At 39.6% G+C, this 19,569-nt stretch overlaps 1 pseudogene; it reads left to right on the forward strand.

The window, feature by feature from the left end:
• The first annotated feature begins 19,120 nt into the window (after positions 1-19,120).
• On the forward strand, positions 19,121-19,220 carry LOC127133844 (uncharacterized; annotated as a pseudogene).
• Positions 19,221-19,569: the final 349 nt, after the last annotated feature.

Genomic DNA, 19,569 nt, shown 5'->3' on the forward strand with positions numbered 1-19,569 from the left:
ATCAACAACCACCGTCACAACCTAGATAACCCTGCCTTATGCAAATCAGTTCAAGTACACTATGATAGCTATCCTGGTTCCTTTACTCTTATTTCACCCGTTTTCATTCTAGCGAAATCACATTAAGCCCTTTATCTTTTCGCGCACATAGTGGAGCAACCGGTTAGTGATTATGATCCCCTTTTAGCTAGAAGTTCTGGTACATAAGTCGGATAACTTCGTTATTCATCCCATTGCAAATTGCGGGGGATCGAACCGTAGTTCGCCCTACCAAGTTCAGTACCAGAAACCTGCTGAACCAACTTGTAATGGATCTTTCATATTATGTTTTTTTGTATGATCTGCAACCTTTAGATTAAATGATCTGGTAAGGATCACCTAACTTAATTAGTGCATTTCCTGATATATATATATTTTTTTATGTTACTTTGGGAATCATTCACTTATATTCATCGGCTCTCCACGTAGTTTGCTATTAAGATGGTGCTGACTTCTCGTATAAACTACTCGGGGTTACTATAAAACTAAAAGTTCAAGGGATTGGTATAATAGGTACTTACCCTGATCTAACATGTTGAGGTTCGTTTAGAGTGTTTGGCGGTAGTAGTCTTTGTCTTGATTCGTCTCAAGATCGATAAGATGAGCAACCTTTATACTTATTGGGTGTTGAATTTTTGTTGTGGCTCATGAGAATTTGAGGGAATAGATAATAGAAATTTGTTCACACTCGGGACTTAACTTAGAATAATAGATTTTTTTTTTTTTTTTTTTAATAATAATAATTAAAATAGCAATGAAAAGAAAGGTACATACTTGAAGAAATGGAAATAGAAAGAACATGGTTTCCCCCCCATACTTAAATTAAACATTGTCCCCAATGTTTTAAGGAAATGAAATACAATATGGAAAGGAAAAAAGAAACTACAACTAAGGCTGCCTTCCGCCTCTGGTTCTTGGGCCAGGTGATCTCTGACGTAAGTCTAAGTTGTCGAACCTGCTGAACAACTCAGTAAACCGCTGGTCGGTTATGGCATTCCTAGCATCCTGTTGTTGTTGCATTTGACGCATCATTTGCATCATCTCGACATTCTGTGCCTGCTTACCATCAATAGCATCCATGATGTCGTCGTTGGTTGCAGGCCTTCTTCGTCGACGACATTGGGAGGATGGGCCAGTTGCATTACCGGAAGGATTGAGCGGGACTGAATGTTGTGTAGGAGGATGATCACCTTGCTCCATATCGTCAAACTCGTCTGTGGGCGGGTTTGTTTGTGAAGGCTCGGTGGCTTCGGGAGCGTTTAAATCATAGAGGTGGCAGTCGGGGTTTGTGACATCAGTTAGGGCGATATTTGGTAGAACAACGCTTGGGACTGCCTGGTTGTTCACCATAAGATAATATCCTCCGCCTACTCTGTTCTTAATCAGGCGGCTGGATCGACAGTAGCTGATATCCATAGATAGGAGAGGTAGAGATTCTAAAGTTTGGAGTTTATCCCCTAGGTTTAGGCCAAGTGCTATGGTGGTGATTAATCCACCAATTATAAAAGGTTGCCGGCCTCTAGCACATAAGGTGCGGATATGATGAAATAGAAAGGAGGCGGCGTTTACCTTAGTATCCGGTTCGAAGACGCATTGGAGGAAGAATAGCTCCTTTGAGTTGACCTTGCTGTTGTTTGGTCTTCCAAAAACTGTGTTTTGCAGGATGCGGATAAAGTACCGGATAGTTGGGTTATGTATATGGGAAAGAAGGAGCTCTTCCCAGTTGTAGGCATCTATACCGGAAATTTTCTTGAAAAGGTCGAAAACGTCAACTGTGTTCCAGTTTGAGTTTGGAGGGATTCTGGGGTGTACCTGACCTTCTATGGGAAATTGTAGCATGGTACTCAATTGGTTTTGGGTTAAGGAGTACTCGGTGTTAAACATACGGAACGTTGCGGTACCGGTTAAAAATTCGTCTTCACCGGCGGGAGTGGTGTAGTCGTATGAACTTAAGAATTCTAAGGTTAGGGATGGGTAGGTGGGTTGATTATGAGTGCAAAGGAAGGTTAAGTCGGCTAGGCGGAGCATCCATTCGATACCTTGGAGTAATCCTAATTGTTGTAAACAAGTTAAATCGGGATACCTGGTGGAAACGACGCCTCGCTGTTGGAAACGCTCGAATTGCTCCCTTTGATAATTTTCATCTTCGGATCGGAAGATGATATTTCCGAAATTTTGATTTCCTGCCATTGTGATGAATGAATTTTGAAGGAGTGATTTGGAAAGAAAAGAAATGTATTTGATAGGAGAGAATGGTTTGTGGTGAATGAAGGAAGGTTTGGTGGGTATTTATAGGAAAAGAATTTGGAAGTTGGAAAGGAGGTGGTTGAAAAGTGAATGAATGTGGGTAAATGTGAATAAATGGGGAAGGTAAAAAGTTGAAGGGGTGTAACGTTCGTCTCCAACGGCTCCTTAACATTCACCTAGTCTGAAGGGCGTTACGCTCGTTACAGGGGTGTGACGGTCGTAACAGGATCTTAGCGTGACGCCCGTGACAGAATGTGTGACGCTCGTCACACTGTCTGTTTGGCTAATGTTCAGCTAGCGTCCTTCAGGTAAGTTATTATATATTATTATTATTTTTTTTTGGTTGTTTTCTACTGATTGATTTATTCTGCAATTTAATTTCTCCTGCATGCTTATTCTACTTTGTATAATAATAAATCATAGGTAGCAACAGTAGAGAACATAATAGCTATTGCATAATAAAATTAAATAAATAGCTTCAATAAAATGATCATAATGTAATATTGGAAACAAGAACAAAAGAAATGCGAAAAGGAAACAAATGCGAACATGAATTCAAATAACATTAATGAATAATCTAGCTTAAAACTAAATAACTAAGAAAAACAAATAAATACTATCCATCTGCACGATCTCTGGCCGGAGGAGCAAAAGAGTTAACACGATGTAGCAACTCGTGAAACTGATCTGTCATACTGCTCATGTACCCTAGAACTTCGTGTCTCATGTCAGTAAATTCTTCTCTGAGGGCGTCTTGTTCTGACATCAAAGCTTCAATGGCGGTGTTATAATCAGTTCCGGGCATATGATGCCGGAGGTCGGATACTGCTGATTCTTCGGTCTGAACAGGCTGAGGAGGAGGGTCAATATCATAATAGCCAGATGGTGTCTGAGGGTCAGATTCAGCATAAGGGATCTGGTCATCATAAGTCTCATAGTCATCACAAATCTCATAGTCCTGGATGGATTCAGTGGATCTAGCAGGAGAGGGGGTTTCGTTCAGGTTGTAGAGCCAGTTATTGCGGTTATGAACACTAGTCCTAGGATCGGGCATGGTGAATAGGCAAAGAACTTGGTTATCAATAATAAGCTCAAACTCGTCAGACCCTAGGTTTGCTATAAACATAGTGTTGAAGAGGAAGGGTATACTCATAGTAGTAATGCCACAAAAAGGGCTTAGGTCAAGCATAGGCTGACGTAATCCAATAGCATTACCTATCATAGTTATCAAACCGCCTATTCGGATTGGTGCTCGCTCATCTTGGATAAGGTGGTCCAAATTAGCTAACATAAAAGTGGCACCGTTTACTGGACGGTTCTGGGAAGCACAAAATATGATGAAGAGTTCATCACGTGAAACTGAAGTACTGTTTGGCTTCTTCCCAAATAAAGTGTGGGTCAGGATCTTATGGAAATAGCGAAAGGCCGGGTTGTGTATGTTTCCAGAGAGAAACTCATGTTCCTCGGGCTCGTCATTTCCAGTCAACTTACCCCAAAAGTGTTCAAGTTCTCTATATTCAAAAAGTTCTTCCTGGCTTACTGTGAATGTGTCAAAGGAGGTAGGAAAACCCAAAAGGTTGGTAAAGTCTCTAATATTAAATTGGTACTCCATGTTGAACATTCTGAACTAGATAAAACCTCTGCTAATTCCTTTTCCATGGCTGGGTAGATAGATTAATGAGCTAAGGAATTCTAGTGTGAGTCTCCGGTAGGTGGTGAATTGTCTTAGGATAGGGGATGTCTCCCATCCTATCTGATTCAGCAAATACAGGACACTTTGTCTCAGTCCAAGGGTAGTCATAGCCCAATCATCAGCATATAAACTAGGTAGCATCTCTCTAGTGGCTAGTTCTTCAAACTTTTGTTTCTGAGCCATCCCTCTGAATTTGATACCCATACGATCAATATGTCCCATCTGGTTAGTGTTAGCTAGAGAAAAGAAAACATGAGTTTTGGTCAGGATTTGGCCAAATGCCGAAAGAAGAAAAAAGTTATTATTAAATTAAAATGAATTAGGAATGAATACTAAACAGAAATTAAAAGAATAATTAAGGAAGAAGTAGGAAGATAATAATAATAATATAAGGAAATAATAAAATAATTGTGGGTTGTCTCCCACTAAGCGCTTTGTTTAGATGTCGCAAGCTCGACAAAGAAACTGTTAAATATAATCTATTAATCCTGGAGGCATTTCGTCTAAGTGTAGGATTTGCGAATCTCCATTGGTTTCCGCATAGTGATAGTGTTTTAGACGTTGCCCGTTTACGGTGAACGGTTCTGTGGATTTGCCTTTAATTTCTATCGCTCCACTGGGAAAGATTGAAGGTGAGAAAAACAAGAAAGGGGGGGTTTGAATTGTTTGAAAAAATAAGCGCTTTTGCAAAATGAAATCACACAATGATTTTATACTGGTTCGCTTATAACACAAAGCTACTCCAGTCCACCCGGCCAAGGTGATTTCGCCTTCAACAAGGACTTAATCCACTAATCTTGAAAGATTACAAACAACCCCTAAGAGAGAAGAAAATCTCTTAGTCCTCTCAAGTCTACAGACTGCAAAGAGTCACTTGAGGAAATCAAATAAAAATTAGATACAAGATGTGTAATCTAGAGTGCTTCTAAGAAAGCAAATATTACAAACTTAAGAACAAATTTTTCACTTGATAAGCAAAAGCTTAGTGAAATTCTTTGAAGAACAAAGATGTTTTTCTTGAGCGTGATATAATTTCAGTATAGTTTTGGCTAGTGATTTCTTGTTTTTACTGAATGAGATTTCTTCTCTATTTATAGGAGTTGAAGTAGAGTTGAAGTAGCGTTGAATCTGTTGGATATTGAGATGTAGTTACGCCATTCCATTAATAGCTTCTGCAGTAGACTTTTTCTCTTAGAAGTGACTACTTACCACAAGTAGTATCTTCTCTCTTGGAAGTGGAGATTAACGTCTCTTTCTAATTGAGGAAATCCATTTGCAGAACTTTAACTTGGCTTAAACGTTACTTCATCATGATTAACAATTCTGATTAGAGTCTTCGTGTATCTGGAGAAACTAGCTTCTGATGTTATCTCTTGAAAGTTCAGATGACGCTGATAACTTCAGAATTTACAGAAGGCATTTGTTCAGAGTCAGAGCTTCTAGACTTTACTTCATGTTCAGATGCTTCTGATACTTTGTAGTTTTGTCCAGATTCAGAGCTTCTTGAATGAGATTCCTCTTTAGATGCTTCTGATACTTGATAATTTGTATCTGATCTTGTTGTGCATCTGATGACATCATCAGATTTATTTCTTCTTTCTTTAGAACCCTGCACACTTAGAAACTTTTCGTTAGGGTGCCATTTTTGGTTTCATCCTTTGTTATCATCAAAATCAAGGAATCTGTTGTAGAACAATTTTTGTTCTTACAATCTCCCCCTTTTTGATGATGACAAAACAAATAAAATTATCAGATGAAACATGAAAAATATTAGATCAGATAGACAAAAGCTCCCCCTGAGTTAGCGCTAGGGAGTTCAGAAGTTCTTACCAGAGCTTTCCAAGTAATTAAGTTTCTGAAAACTTTCTGCAATGTCTTAATTTTAATGTTAGAGTTATTTAATCAGAGTTATTATTTAATCAGAGCTATTTATATCAGAACTATTTCTATAATTGTTGCAGAATGCTTAAGGTTTTAGACATAATTTTCATCAGAGCTATTTAATAATTTCTCCCCCTTTTTGGCATAATCAAAAAGGCATAAAAAGAATAATAAAGAGAAAAACACTTCATTAAAAAGCACAAAGGCAAACATCAGTCAAAAACATCAGATTCAAGGACAAATATCAGAGCTAAAAAGAAGTTAGAAGCAAAAAACACTAGGCAAGCAAAATAAATCCTAAGTGCCTAAGGGTTTGGAGGTTGAGGAAGTCTCTGAAGCAACATGGCAAACATGTTCTGGATGTTTTCATTCAAAGCATCTTGCTTGTCCATCCTGGCGCGAAGCTCATTCTGATCTTTCTTGATCTCTTGCTGATCTTGCTTTATCTCTTTCAGAGTATTAAGAATCAGAGGGATCGCAGAGGAAGACTCCCCCTGAATCAGAGCCTGCTGAGCTTCAGCTTCAGCAGCAGCTTGGGCTTCTGCATCTGCCTTAGCCTTGGCTTCAGCTTCCTGAATCCTTAGAAGTTCTGCTTCCTTTGCCAGGCGTTCTTCTTCCAACCTCTTTGCTTCTTCCTCAGCTTCCCTGGCCAACCTTTCTTCCTCTAATCTCTTAGCCTCAGCTTCTCTAGCCAGTCTCTCTTGGAGTCTTTCCTCAGAGTCTCTGATGTAGCCATTTCTGACTTGTTCAGAGATACTCTTCAGCCTATAAGACTCAGAGGTCATCCAACTAATGACTCTGTTCCAGTGTGTCCTAACAGATTTAGGATCATCACTTACTTCAGAGTTTTTAGCCAGAGACTTGATCTTCTGGACTGAAGCTTCTGCAACCTGTATAATGGCCTCCTCAAGGGTAGGTAAGGTAAGTTCAGGTTCAGGTTCAGGTGAATGAGGTGGAGAGTTTTGAGGGCTGAGATTTAGAGGTTGAGGTTCAGTTTGTTGAGGTTCAGATTCTGCTTGAAGTTCAGAATCTGCGTCTGGTTGAGGACTAGGGGATGAAGCATATAGTGGATTTAGGTCTAAAGGGTCAGAGTCTGGTCCAGGTACAGCGGGAATAAATGGTGGAGTGATATTAGAGGTGAAGGGATCAGATGGTTGAGTTTCAGAGGGTAAGGTTGTTGTTTGTTGTGGTGGAAGTGAAGTTTGGAGGGGAGAGGTTACTTCAGATTGTCTTGAGGGTTGTGGAGCGAAATTTTTAGCATAAATTTCAGCTATTGTTGGGGAGTTTGGGTCAGAGTGTTCTTGGTCAGAGGACTCTTGTTCAGAGAACTCTTGGTCAGAAGAAGGGGAAAGGTAAGGGGGTGATTCATATTCAGAGGATGAGGAAGAGCTGTGGTGATATAGTTGATTAGGGTCAGAGGTTGTTGTGAAATTACGAGCAATTTTTAGAACAGGTGGAGGTTGAGAGGTTCTGATGGTTGAAGGAGGGATTTCAGAGGTTGTAAATATTGGTTGAGAGGAGAGAGGGTTAGAGGAAGCCATTATAGATTCAGAAGAGACAGGAGGAATAGACTTACCAGAAGAGACATTCAGAGGTGCTGAAGCTTTGGTGCCAGAGGTTTCTCCAAGTCTGGCTTTCTTTGCCTTCCTTGCTTCCTCAGCTATCTTTTTCTCAGAAAGACCTCTTTTGTATCTGACCAAATCTTCTACAGAGTCCAGACAGTCTTCAAGGCGGAAATCAGAAATATCAATGCCTTCATCCAGACGATCCTGAAGGTAGATAGCAATGGCATCTCTGGGTTCATTCTTGAAGAACCTTTCAAGGCCATGAGGCATCTTCCTCTGATCTTTCAGAGCTTCCCAGGTCACATCCATAGTGGGCTTGACTCTAATGTCTTTGATGATTCCCATGCTCCTCAGGTTTTTGGCATTCAGAGGCTTTCCAACGTCAATTGCCAGATCATCCATACATCTGGTCTTCTCCAGAGCATCTACCAGCCCATGCTCAATGAAGATGTCAGAGAGCAATCTACCCAGAGGAATGTAGGATCTGGGCTTCATGTTATTCCTGGTTTCTCTGACTGAATCCCTCAGATATCTGAAGAGGAGAACAGGGAGGTTGATCGGGATACCCTTCTGAATACAATAAAGGATGCATTTCTGATCAGCATTTATGTAATCTGAAGAGTTGGAGGCTGGACGATGATGGATTGTTCCCAGAATAATCTTCAGCCAAACTCGGAGGTTCTGATGAAGCTCCTTGTTCTTAGAGGGATTTCCCTCAGCGTTTGCTTTGAAGATTGTTGGGTTAATGACTTCTGTGATGCGCTTGGACCTTGGAGGAATATTGTAAATCCTTTTACCTCCAGCTTTCTCCATGTTTAGCAAGGAAGCAATTGATGCTTCAGTGATGACAATCTTCACACCCAGAACAAACGAGACAATGAACTGGTCATCAGCATCTGCACATCTCCAGAACTCCTTCACCAGAAGAGGATAGATTGGGCCATAAAGCCTGTCGAAGTAGGTTTCCCAACCTTGTTGACGAAGTTCCCTAGTGAGATCAACGCCATTTCTTCTTAAATTCTCAAAATCTACCAGCGATTCACACAGTACATCTAAACCTTCAAAGGGAGTTGAAAGGTTTATGTGTTGTTCACGTTCAAGAATGTGAGGTTCTTTGTAGACTGGGGTCGTGGTGACGCCTATAACCATGGGTGTTTGAGTGTTTGAGGTTTGGGGATTAGAACTGGCTTCCATTTGTTGGGAGAAGTTAAAAACTTCTTGCTCTTGAGGATTCATGAAGAAAATTGATGAAGAAGATGAAGAACTGAAGGAGTTGCAGAGAAAACTTCGAGAGAGGGTTTAGGGTTTAAGAGTGAGTGAAGAGTGATAAGTGTGTGAAATGTGAGAAAAGTGTTTATATACCTAAGTAAAAACGCATGCAAAACGACACACATACCAGCGTTAGACACAAAACTCAAAATGGCACGCTTGGGGGGAAAAATGATTACAGCTCATAAATGAATGTCTAATCCCACAGTTTGCACACTGCTCGAGGAAAACTCAAACGTCTGCCTTTTGAATTTCTTGACAGCTGTCTAGAAGTTCTAAAGTTTGACGCTTCAGAGTTCCACGCGTTGATGTATCTGATCTTCAGGAATACCAAGAGATTGGTTCTGAAGATTTCTAACTCAGATATCTTCTTAACAATGTAGAAGCATCAGAGTCAGAGACAGAATCATATTTGTTTTTATCAGAATCTTATTTTATATTTTTCAGAGCCATACTTCATTCAGGACAATTTTTAATGTTCAGATTTTCTAAGATGAAAAGAAATCTATCTTCAGCTAGAGGCTTAGTAAAGATATCTGCCCATTGATGTTCTGTATCAATGAACTTCAGCGTTACTATTCCTTTCTGAACATAGTCTCTAATAAAATGATGTTTAATTTCTATGTGTTTGGCTCTGGAATGTAAAATAGGATTCTTACTCAAACAAATAGCAGCAGTATTATCACAAAGGATAGGAATGTTACTCTCAAAGATTTGAAGATCTTCTAGCTGATGTTTCATCCAGAGCATCTGAGTTGTGCACAGTGACGCTGAGATATATTCTGCTTCTGCAGTTGATAGAGCGATAGTTGACTGTCTTTTGCTAGCCCAGGAGATTAGATTGTTTCCCAGAAGCTGGCAATTTCCAGATGTGCTTTTTCGTTCTATTCTATCTCCTGCATAATCTGCATCACAATAACCAGAAAGCCTATACTCTGATGTTTTCTCATACATCAGGCCCAGGTTAGGAGTTCCTTTCAGATACTTAAGAATTCTCTTAACAGCTGTTAAATGAGATTCTCTAGGATCTGATTGGAATCTGGCACAAAGACAGACGCTAAAGAGAATATCAGGACGAGTAGCAGTCAGATAGAGAAGAGAGCCTATCATACCTCGATAGAGCTTCTGACAAACTTTGTTGCTTACCTCTTCCTTCTCCAGAATGCAAGTTGGATGCATAGGAGTCTTTGCAGACTTGCATTCAGTCATGTCAAACTTCTTCAGAACGTCTTTAATGTACTTGCTTTGATGAATGTACGTGACTTCTGGAGTTTGATTGATTTGAATTCCCAGAAAGAACTTTAGTTCTTGCATTAAACTCATTTCAAATTCTGCCTGCATTATCTTAGAAAATTCTTGGCAAACAGAGATATTAGCAGAACCAAAAATAATATCATCAACATAAATTTGGCATATCATGAGATCATTATTAAGGTTTTTACAGAAGAGTGTAGAATCAACTTTCCCTCTGATAAAATTTTGTTCCAGAAGAAAATTGCTCAGACGTTCATACCAAGCTCTGGGAGCTTGTTTAAGTCCATACAAGGATTTCTTAAGTTTGAAAACATGTTCTGGAAAGTTTGAATTTTCAAAGCCTGGAGGTTGATTAACATACACTTCTTCTGAAATATAACCATTAAGAAATGCACTCTTGACATCCATTTGGTATAATTTGATAGAATGATTAATAGCAAAAGATACAAGAAGACGAATAGATTCTAACCTCGCGACTGGAGCAAAAGTTTCATTATAATCAATACCTTCTTGTTGACTATAACCTTGAGCTACCAGTCGTGCTTTGTTTCTGACAACTTCTCCTTTCTCGTTCAGTTTGTTTCTGAAAACCCATCTGGTTCCAATGACATGAGTGCCTCTGGGTTTTGGAACGAGATCCCAGACATCATTCTTGGAGAATTGATCTAACTCTTCTTGCATAGCTGCCACCCAATCGTTATCTTGAAGAGCTTCATCACAGGACGTAGGCTCAATCAGAGACACTAGTCCCAGAGGAATATCTTCAGAAGTTCTGAAGGTAGATCTGGTTCTAACAGGTTCATCTTTGTTTCCCAAGATCAAATCTTCAGATACGTTAATGCGACTTTTAACTTTCCTTGGAATTTCTGGAGATTTAATTTCTTCAGAGTCTGGAGTGACAGTTGCTTCTGGAGTTTTCTCAGATTCTACCAGAGTGATCTCTAAATCTGCAAACTTTTCAACTAGCTTTGACTTTTCAGGGTCAAGCTTATCATCAAATCTAACATGAATTGATTCCTCCACAATTTTGGTTTCTGTGTTGTATACTCTATAGCCTTTAGAGCGTTCTGAGTATCCTAACATAATACCTTTCTGTGCTTTGGAATCAAACTTGTTCAGATGTTCTTTAGTATTTAATATAAAACAAATGCATCCAAAAGGATGAAAATATGAAATGTTGGGTTTTCTTCCCTTACACAGTTCATAGGGAGTCTTATCCAGAATAGGTCTAATAGAGATTCTATTCTGAATGTAACACGCTGTATTTACAGCTTCTGCCCAAAAGTGCTTTGCTACATTTGTTTCATTGATCATGGTTCTGGCCATTTCTTGGAGTGTCCTATTCTTCCTCTCTACAACTCCATTTTGTTGTGGAGTTCTAGGGCAGGAGAAATCATGGGATATTCCATTAGAATCAAATAATTCTTCAAAATCTTTATTTTCAAATTCTCCACCATGATCACTTCTGACTCTAACAATTTTAGAGTCAAATTCTTTTTGCACTTTAGAACAGAAACTGGTGAATACAGAGTGAGACTCACTCTTGTGCCTTAGGAATTTTACCCATGTCCAGCGGCTGTAATCATCAACGATTACTAGTCCATACTTCTTTCCATTGACTGATGCTGTTTTCACAGGACCAAATAAGTCAATGTGAAGAAGCTCCAGAGGCTTGGAGGTAGAAACAACATTTTTCTTTTTAAAAGATGTTTTTGAAAACTTTCCTTTCTGGCAAGCTTCACACAGAGCATCTGAAGAAAACTTCAGTTTAGGTAAACCTCTGACTAACTCAAGTTTAGTTAGTTGAGAAAGTTTTCTCATGCTAATGTGGCCTAAGCGTCTATGCCATACCCATTGCTCTTCGTGAACTGACATTAAACATTTAACATTTTGATCTTTTAAATCAGAAAGATTTATTTTATAAATGTTGTTTTTCCTCTTGCCTGTGAAAAGGACAGAGCCATCGTTCTGACTAATGGCTTTACACGTTTTTTGATTAAAGATTACATCATAACCGTTATCACTTAATTGACTTATGGATAACAAGTTATGCATTAATCCTTCTACATAAAGAACATTAGATATAGAGGGAAGAGTACCATTACCAATAGTTCCGGAGCCTCTGATCCTTCCTTTCTGATCTCCTCCGAAGCCTACAAATCCAGCGTCTTTAAGTTCCAGGCTTTGGAACATAGACTTTCTTCCCGTCATATGTCGCGAGCATCCAGAGTCCAGGTACCATGACTGGTGTCTGAACTTTGCTGCATAGGATATCTCTTCAGATTCTTCATCTAAGCTGCTGGATGTGGTAGCCATAAATGCTACGTTGGCTTGTTCATCAGAGTCAGATTCTGATGATCCTGATTCACTATCGTCCCAGGTGGCCATTAATCCTTTCTTTGTTCTGAAGGTATTCTTCTTGAAGCTTTCTTTTCTAGGGTTATCTTTCTTCAGCTTGGGGCATTCATTTCTGTAATGACCTGTTTCTTTACATTCAAAACAGGTAATATCTTTATTAGGTTTACCTTTTGAAGTTGACTCTGATCGATCCCCTCTGGGTCTTGATCTTCTGAAGTTGTTGTTGTTCCTCTTTCTCCAGAGTTGCTTAACTCTTCTGGTTAGTAGGGACAGCTCTTCTTCATCATCAGAGTCTTCAGATTCAGAGTCATCAGTGTCTGCAGTTTCTGCTTGAAGGGCTTTGGTTCTGTCTGACTTCCGTCTTTCAGGTCTGGACTTCAGCGCCACTGACTTGTTCCTTTTCTGAGGCTCATCCTCCTCTAGTTCTATCTCATGGCTTCTGAGAGAACTAACAAGTTCTTCAAGGCTGATATTGTTCAGATCCTTTGATAACTTCAGAGCAGTAACCATTGGTCTCCATTTCTTTGGCAGACTTCTGACTATCTTCTTAACATGATCTGCAGTCGTGTATCCTTTGTCTAGCACTTTAAGACCTGCAATAAGAGTTTGGAATCTGGAAAACATAGCTTCTATAGCTTCGTCATCTTCCATCTTGAAGGCTTCATATTTCTGGATCAGCGCCAGAGCCTTCGTCTCCTTGACTTGGGAGTTTCCTTCATGGGTCATCTTCAGAGAGTCAAGTATATCTTTAGCCGTCTCTCTGTTGGTGATCTTTTCGTATTCGTTGTATGATATAGCATTTAGAAGTATTGTTCTGGCCTTGTGATGATTTTTGAACTCACGTTTCTGATCTTCTGACATTTTGCTTCTGGGAACTTCAGCTCCATTTGAGACTGGAGGTTTGTATCCATCTGTGACAATGTCCCAGAGGTCAGCATCATAACCCAGAAAGAAACTTTCGATTCTATCTTTCCAGTAATCAAACTTTTCTCCATCAAAAACAGGAGGCTTGGCATTGTAAGAATCTTTCTCATTTGAGTGGGCCATTTGTTTTTCTCGCACTGGATCTCTCTACACGGTTAAGTGTTTGATTTGAAAATCAATAACAGAGCCGGAGCTCTGATACCAATTGAAGGTGAGAAAAACAAGAAAGGGGGGGTTTGAATTGTTTGAAAAAATAAGCGCTTTTGCAAAATGAAATCACACAATGATTTTATACTGGTTCGCTTATAACACAAAGCTACTCCAGTCCACCCGGCCAAGGTGATTTCGCCTTCAACAAGGACTTAATCCACTAATCTTGAAAGATTACAAACAACCCCTAAGAGAGAAGAAAATCTCTTAGTCCTCTCAAGTCTACAGACTGCAAAGAGTCACTTGAGGAAATCAAATAAAAATTAGATACAAGATGTGTAATCTAGAGTGCTTCTAAGAAAGCAAATATTACAAACTTAAGAACAAATTTTTCACTTGATAAGCAAAAGCTTAGTGAAATTCTTTGAAGAACAAAGATGTTTTTCTTGAGCGTGATATAATTTCAGTATAGTTTTGGCTAGTGATTTCTTGTTTTTACTGAATGAGATTTCTTCTCTATTTATAGGAGTTGAAGTAGAGTTGAAGTAGCGTTGAATCTGTTGGATATTGAGATGTAGTTACGCCATTCCATTAATAGCTTCTGCAGTAGACTTTTTCTCTTAGAAGTGACTACTTACCACAAGTAGTATCTTCTCTCTTGGAAGTGGAGATTAACGTCTCTTTCTAATTGAGGAAATCCATTTGCAGAACTTTAACTTGGCTTAAACGTTACTTCATCATGATTAACAATTCTGATTAGAGTCTTCGTGTATCTGGAGAAACTAGCTTTTGATGTTATCTCTTGAAAGTTCAGATGACGCTGATAACTTCAGAATTTACAGAAGGCATTTGTTCAGAGTCAGAGCTTCTAGACTTTACTTCATGTTCAGATGCTTCTGATACTTTGTAGTTTTGTCCAGATTCAGAGCTTCTTGAATGAGATTCCTCTTTAGATGCTTCTGATACTTGATAATTTGTATCTGATCTTGTTGTGCATCTGATGACATCATCAGATTTATTTCTTCTTTCTTTAGAACCCTGCACACTTAGAAACTTTTCGTTAGGGTGCCATTTTTGGTTTCATCCTTTGTTATCATCAAAATCAAGGAATCTGTTGTAGAACAATTTTTGTTCTTACAAAGATGTTAGTGATATGAAAAGGACCTGACCATCTGGATCGTAGTTTTCCCGGGAATAACTTTAGTCTAGAGTTAAATAAAAGGACTGCGTCACCTTGCTTGAAGATTTTCCTTATATACGCTTGTCATGCCATTGTTTTGTTCTTTCTTTATAGATTCTGGCATTTTCATAGGCGTCTCTTCTGAGTTCCTCTAATTCGTTTATGTCAAGGATTCTCTTTTCACCGGCGGCTTTATAGTTTAGATTCAGATTTCTAATAGCCCAATAGGCTTTATGTTCTAATTCTACCGGGAGGTGGCAGGATTTTCCATATATGAGCTTAAATGGGGTCGTCCCTATGGGGGTTTTATAAGCAGTTCGGTATGCCCACAAAGCTTCTGGTAATTTCAATGACCAATCTTTCCTTGAAGTGGCGACTGTTTTTTCTAGTATTTGCTTGATTTCTCTGTTAGATACTTCCACTTGTCCACTGGTCTGAGGGTGGTAAGGTGTCGCTATCCTATGTCTCACGCCATATTTAAACAATAATTTTTCGAGTACCTTGGATATAAAGTGCGATCCACCATCACTGACTACTATTCTTGGGATGCCAAATCTCGGAAATATTATATTCTTAAAGAGTCTAGTTACTACTCGGGTGTCATTTGTTGGAGAAGCTATAGCTTCGATCCATTTTGATACGTAGTCAACTGCCACGAGTATGTATTTGTTACCGAAAGAGGGTGGAAAAGGTCCCATGAAGTCTATTCCCCACACGTCGAAGATCTCTACTTCCAAAATACCTTTTTGCGGCATCTCGTCACGTCTAGATATGTTTCCTGTGCGTTGACATCTGTCACATTCCTTAATAGCCGCATGTACGTCCTTCCATATAGTTGGCCAATAAAAGCCGGCTTGTAGGATTTTAGAGCAAGTCTTGGATGTACTTGTGTGTCCACCATAAGGAGCGGAGTGGCAGTGTTGGATTATATTTTCCACCTCTTCTTCGGGTATACATCGACGGAAAATACCATCGGGGCCCCTTTTGAAAAGTAAGGGATCATCCCAGTAATAGTGTTTTATATCGTAGAAGAATCGTTTCTTCTGCTGGTAGGATAAGGTAGGTGGAACTATTCCGGCAGCTAAATAATTGACGAGATCAGCATACCATGGTGTGACAGATATAGCTAAGGTGGTTTCTACTTGTTTGTCGGAGTTGTTCTCTTCCAAAGTAGCTATAAGTTTATCGTACGAGAAATCATCGTTAATTGAGGTTCTTTCCGGTTCAAGGTTCTCAAGTCTAGAGAGGTGGTCTGCTACTACGTTTTCAGTTCCTTTCTTGTCTTTAATTTCTAAATCGAACTCTTGTAGCAACAAGATCCATCTTAGGAGTCTAGGTTTAGCATCCTTTTTTGTTAAAAGGTACTTGATAGCAGCGTGATCAGTGTAAACTATTATTTTGGCTCCGACCAAGTAGGAACGAAATTTATCTAGCGCAAATACAACTGCTAGGAGTTCTTTCTCGGTAGTGGCGTAATTCATTTGCGCTTCATCTAGGGTTCTACTTGCGTAATATATAACGTGAAGCTTTTTATCCTTTCGTTGTCCTAAAACAGCACCTACAGCATAATCGCTGGCATCACACATTATTTCGAATGGTTCATTCCAGTCGGGTGTCTGCATTATGGGTGCGGAGATCAATGCTTGCTTAAGCGCTTGAAATGCTTTTAAACAGTTATCGTCGAATATGAAATCAGCATCTTTCATCAATAGTCCGGTTAAAGGTTTAGTTATCTTAGAGAAGTCTTTGATGAATCGTCGGTAAAAACCGGCGTGTCCTAAGAAGCTTCGTACTTCTCTCACGGTTCTTGGGGGTTGAAGGTTTTCGATTACCTCTATTTTGGCTTTGTCTACTTCAATTCCTCTGTTCGAGATGATGTGTCCTAAAACAATTCCTTCTTGTACCATAAAATGGCACTTCTCCCAGTTAAGTACTAAGTTTACTTTTACACATCGCTCAAGAACTCTTTCTAGGTTTTCAAGGCATTCTTCAAAACTTTGTCCGTATACGGAAAAGTCATCCATAAATACTTCCATGATGTTTTCGAGAAAGTCGGCGAAAATTGCCATCATGCATCTTTGAAAGGTTGCGGGAGCATTACACAGGCCAAACGACATTCGTCTATAAGCGAAGGTACCAAAAGGGCACGTAAACGTTGTCTTTTCTTGGTCATCAGGGTGAATTGGTATTTGAAAGAAGCCTGAATAACCGTCTAGATAACAGAAATGTGAATGTTTTGCTAATCGTTCTAACATCTGGTCAATGAATGGTAAAGGGAAATGATCTTTTCGGGTTGCTTTGTTTAGTTTCCTATAGTCAATGCACATTCTCCATCCCGATTCGATTCGTTTAGTTATAGTTTCCCCTTTTTCGTTTTCAATAACGGTTATGCCTCCTTTCTTTGGTACTACGTGTACAGGACTAACCCATTTGCTATCAGATATAGGATATATAATACCTGCTTCTAATAACTTGGTTATTTCCTTCTTTACTACCTCACTCAGGATCGGATTTAGTCTCCTCTGGTGTTCCCTAGAGGTTTTACAGTCTTCTTATAGCATGATGCGGTGCATACAAATAGAAGGACTTATTCCTTTAAGATCGGTGATGTGGTAACCTAGTGCGGTTGGATACTTTCTTAAGATATGTAGGAGTTTTTCTGTTTCGAGTCTTCCTAGGTCTGCATTAACTATCACAGGTCGTTCAAGTTCTAAGTCTAGGAATTCATATCTCAGATTTTTGGGAAGTGTTTTCAGGTCAAGGGTTTGTTTGTTAAGACATTGCGTCGGGTCCGGTGTTATCGCTAAACATTGGTTAGATTTGTCTTTTAAAAGATAGTCTGATGATTTGTCTTCTCCTAGCTCTGCTTCTTTTATGCATTCATCGATGATATCCATGAAGTAACATGTATCTTCTATTGCAGGTGCTTTCAAGAATTGAGAAAGAATGAACTCAATTTTCTCTTCACCTACTTCGAAGGTGAGTCGTCCTCGTTTTACGTCTATGATTGCACCGGCAGTTGCTAAAAACGGTCTTCCCAGTATAATGGGAGTAATATCATCTTCTCTAATGTCCATAATTGTAAAATCAGTTGGAATGTAGAATTGACCTATGCGTACGGGAACGTTTTCAAGAATTCCTACAGGATATTTGATGGAACGATCTGCTAGTTGCACAGACATTTTGGTTGGTCTTAATTCTCCCATTTCCAGTTTCTTACATATGGATAAAGGCATAACGCTAATTCCGGCTCCTAAATCGCATAAGGCTTTGTCGATGACAAATTTTCCTATGTGATAGGGTATAGAGAAACTACCCGGATCCTTGAGTTTAGGAGGCATGTTTTGGATTATAGCGCTACATTCGGCAGGGAGTGTAACGGTTTCGCTATCTTCAAGTTTCCTCTTATTAGAAAGAATTTCTTTTAAGAATTTAGCATAGGAGGGCATCTGCGTAATAGCTTCGGTGAACGGAATTGTAACGTTTAATTGTTTAAGGAGATCAACAAATTTTCTAAATTGGCCCGCATCTTTGGTTTTAACAAGCCTTTGAGGGTAAGGGATAGGTGGTTTGTAAGGTGGTGGAGGTACATAAGGTTCCTTCTTTTCTAGGGTTTCCTTATTACTCTCTTCCTTTTCCTTAGGTTCACTTTCCTCAGTTGATTTCTTAGGATTTTGGTTTTCTATCCTTGGATCAGACGGTCCTTCCACTTCCGTTCCACTTCTTAATATAATTGCATGAGCGTGGCTTCTCGGATTAGGTTGGGGCTGTCCAGGGAATGTACCAGTTGGGGCAGCAGTAGGTGCTTGTTGTTGAGCTACTTGTGATATTTGTGTTTCCAGCATTTTGTTATGGGTAGCCAGGGCATCTACCTTGCTTGCTAGTTGTTTAAGTTGTTCGCCAGTGTGTACATTCTGGTTTAAGAAATCTTTATTGGTTTGTTGTTGGGAAGCTATAAAGTTTTCCATCATGATTTCCAAGTTGGATTTCCTAGGGGCGTTATTGTTAGGCATGGATGGGTTCGGTTTCTGATATCCCGGAGGTATAGCTGGGGCTTGATTTGGAGACTGTCCAGGTGCGTACAAAGCATTATTACTCTTATATGAAAAGTTTAGATGGTTCTTCCAATTTGAGTTATAGGTATTCGAGTAGGGGCTTCCTTGAGCATAGTTTACTTGCTCTGCTTGGATTCCTGTCAAGAGTTGACAATCCGTAGGAGTGTGACCTTGGATTCCACAGACCTCGCAATTCTGAGTTATAGCAACCACGGCGGTAGGAGGTGATACATTTAAACTTTCAATTTTCTGGACCAAAGCATCCACTTTTGCATTAACGTGATCAAGGTTACTTATCTCGTACATGCCAGTTTTCGTTTGAGGTTTTTCCACCATTGTTCGTTCGGTTCCCCACTGATAGTGGTTTTGGGCCATGCTTTCGATAAGCTGGTAAGCATCAGCATAAGGTTTGTTCATTAGTGCACCACCTGCAGCGGCGTCTATTGTTAACCTTGTGTTGTACAAGAGACCATTATAAAATGTGTGAATTACTAACCAGTCTTCCAAACCATGGTGTGGGCAAAGTCTCATCATGTCTTTGTATCTTTCCCATGCTTCGAAAAGAGACTCGTTGTCTTTCTGTTTAAATCCGTTTATCTGGGCTCTTAACATAGCTGTTTTGCTTGGCGGAAAGTATCGGGCAAGAAAAACTTTCTTCAACTCGTTCCATGTGGTGACAGAGTTTGAAGGGAGAGACTGAAGCCATCTTCTAGCGCTATCTCTTAATGAGAAAGGAAAAAGACGAAGTCGAATTGCCTCCGAAGTGACACCATTAGCTTTAACAGTATCAGCGTATTGGACAAATACGGATAAATGAAGGTTTGGATCCTCGGTAGGATTTCCAGAGAATTGGTTCTGTTGCACAGCCTGCAACAGCGAAGGTTTAAGTTCGAAGTTGTTTGCTTCGATTGCGGGCGGAGCAATACTTGAATGCGGCTCATCTTGCGATGGAGC

This window comes from Lathyrus oleraceus, chromosome 3 (genome assembly GCF_024323335.1).
Source record: "Lathyrus oleraceus cultivar Zhongwan6 chromosome 3, CAAS_Psat_ZW6_1.0, whole genome shotgun sequence".
Lineage (NCBI taxonomy): Eukaryota > Viridiplantae > Streptophyta > Magnoliopsida > Fabales > Fabaceae > Lathyrus > Lathyrus oleraceus.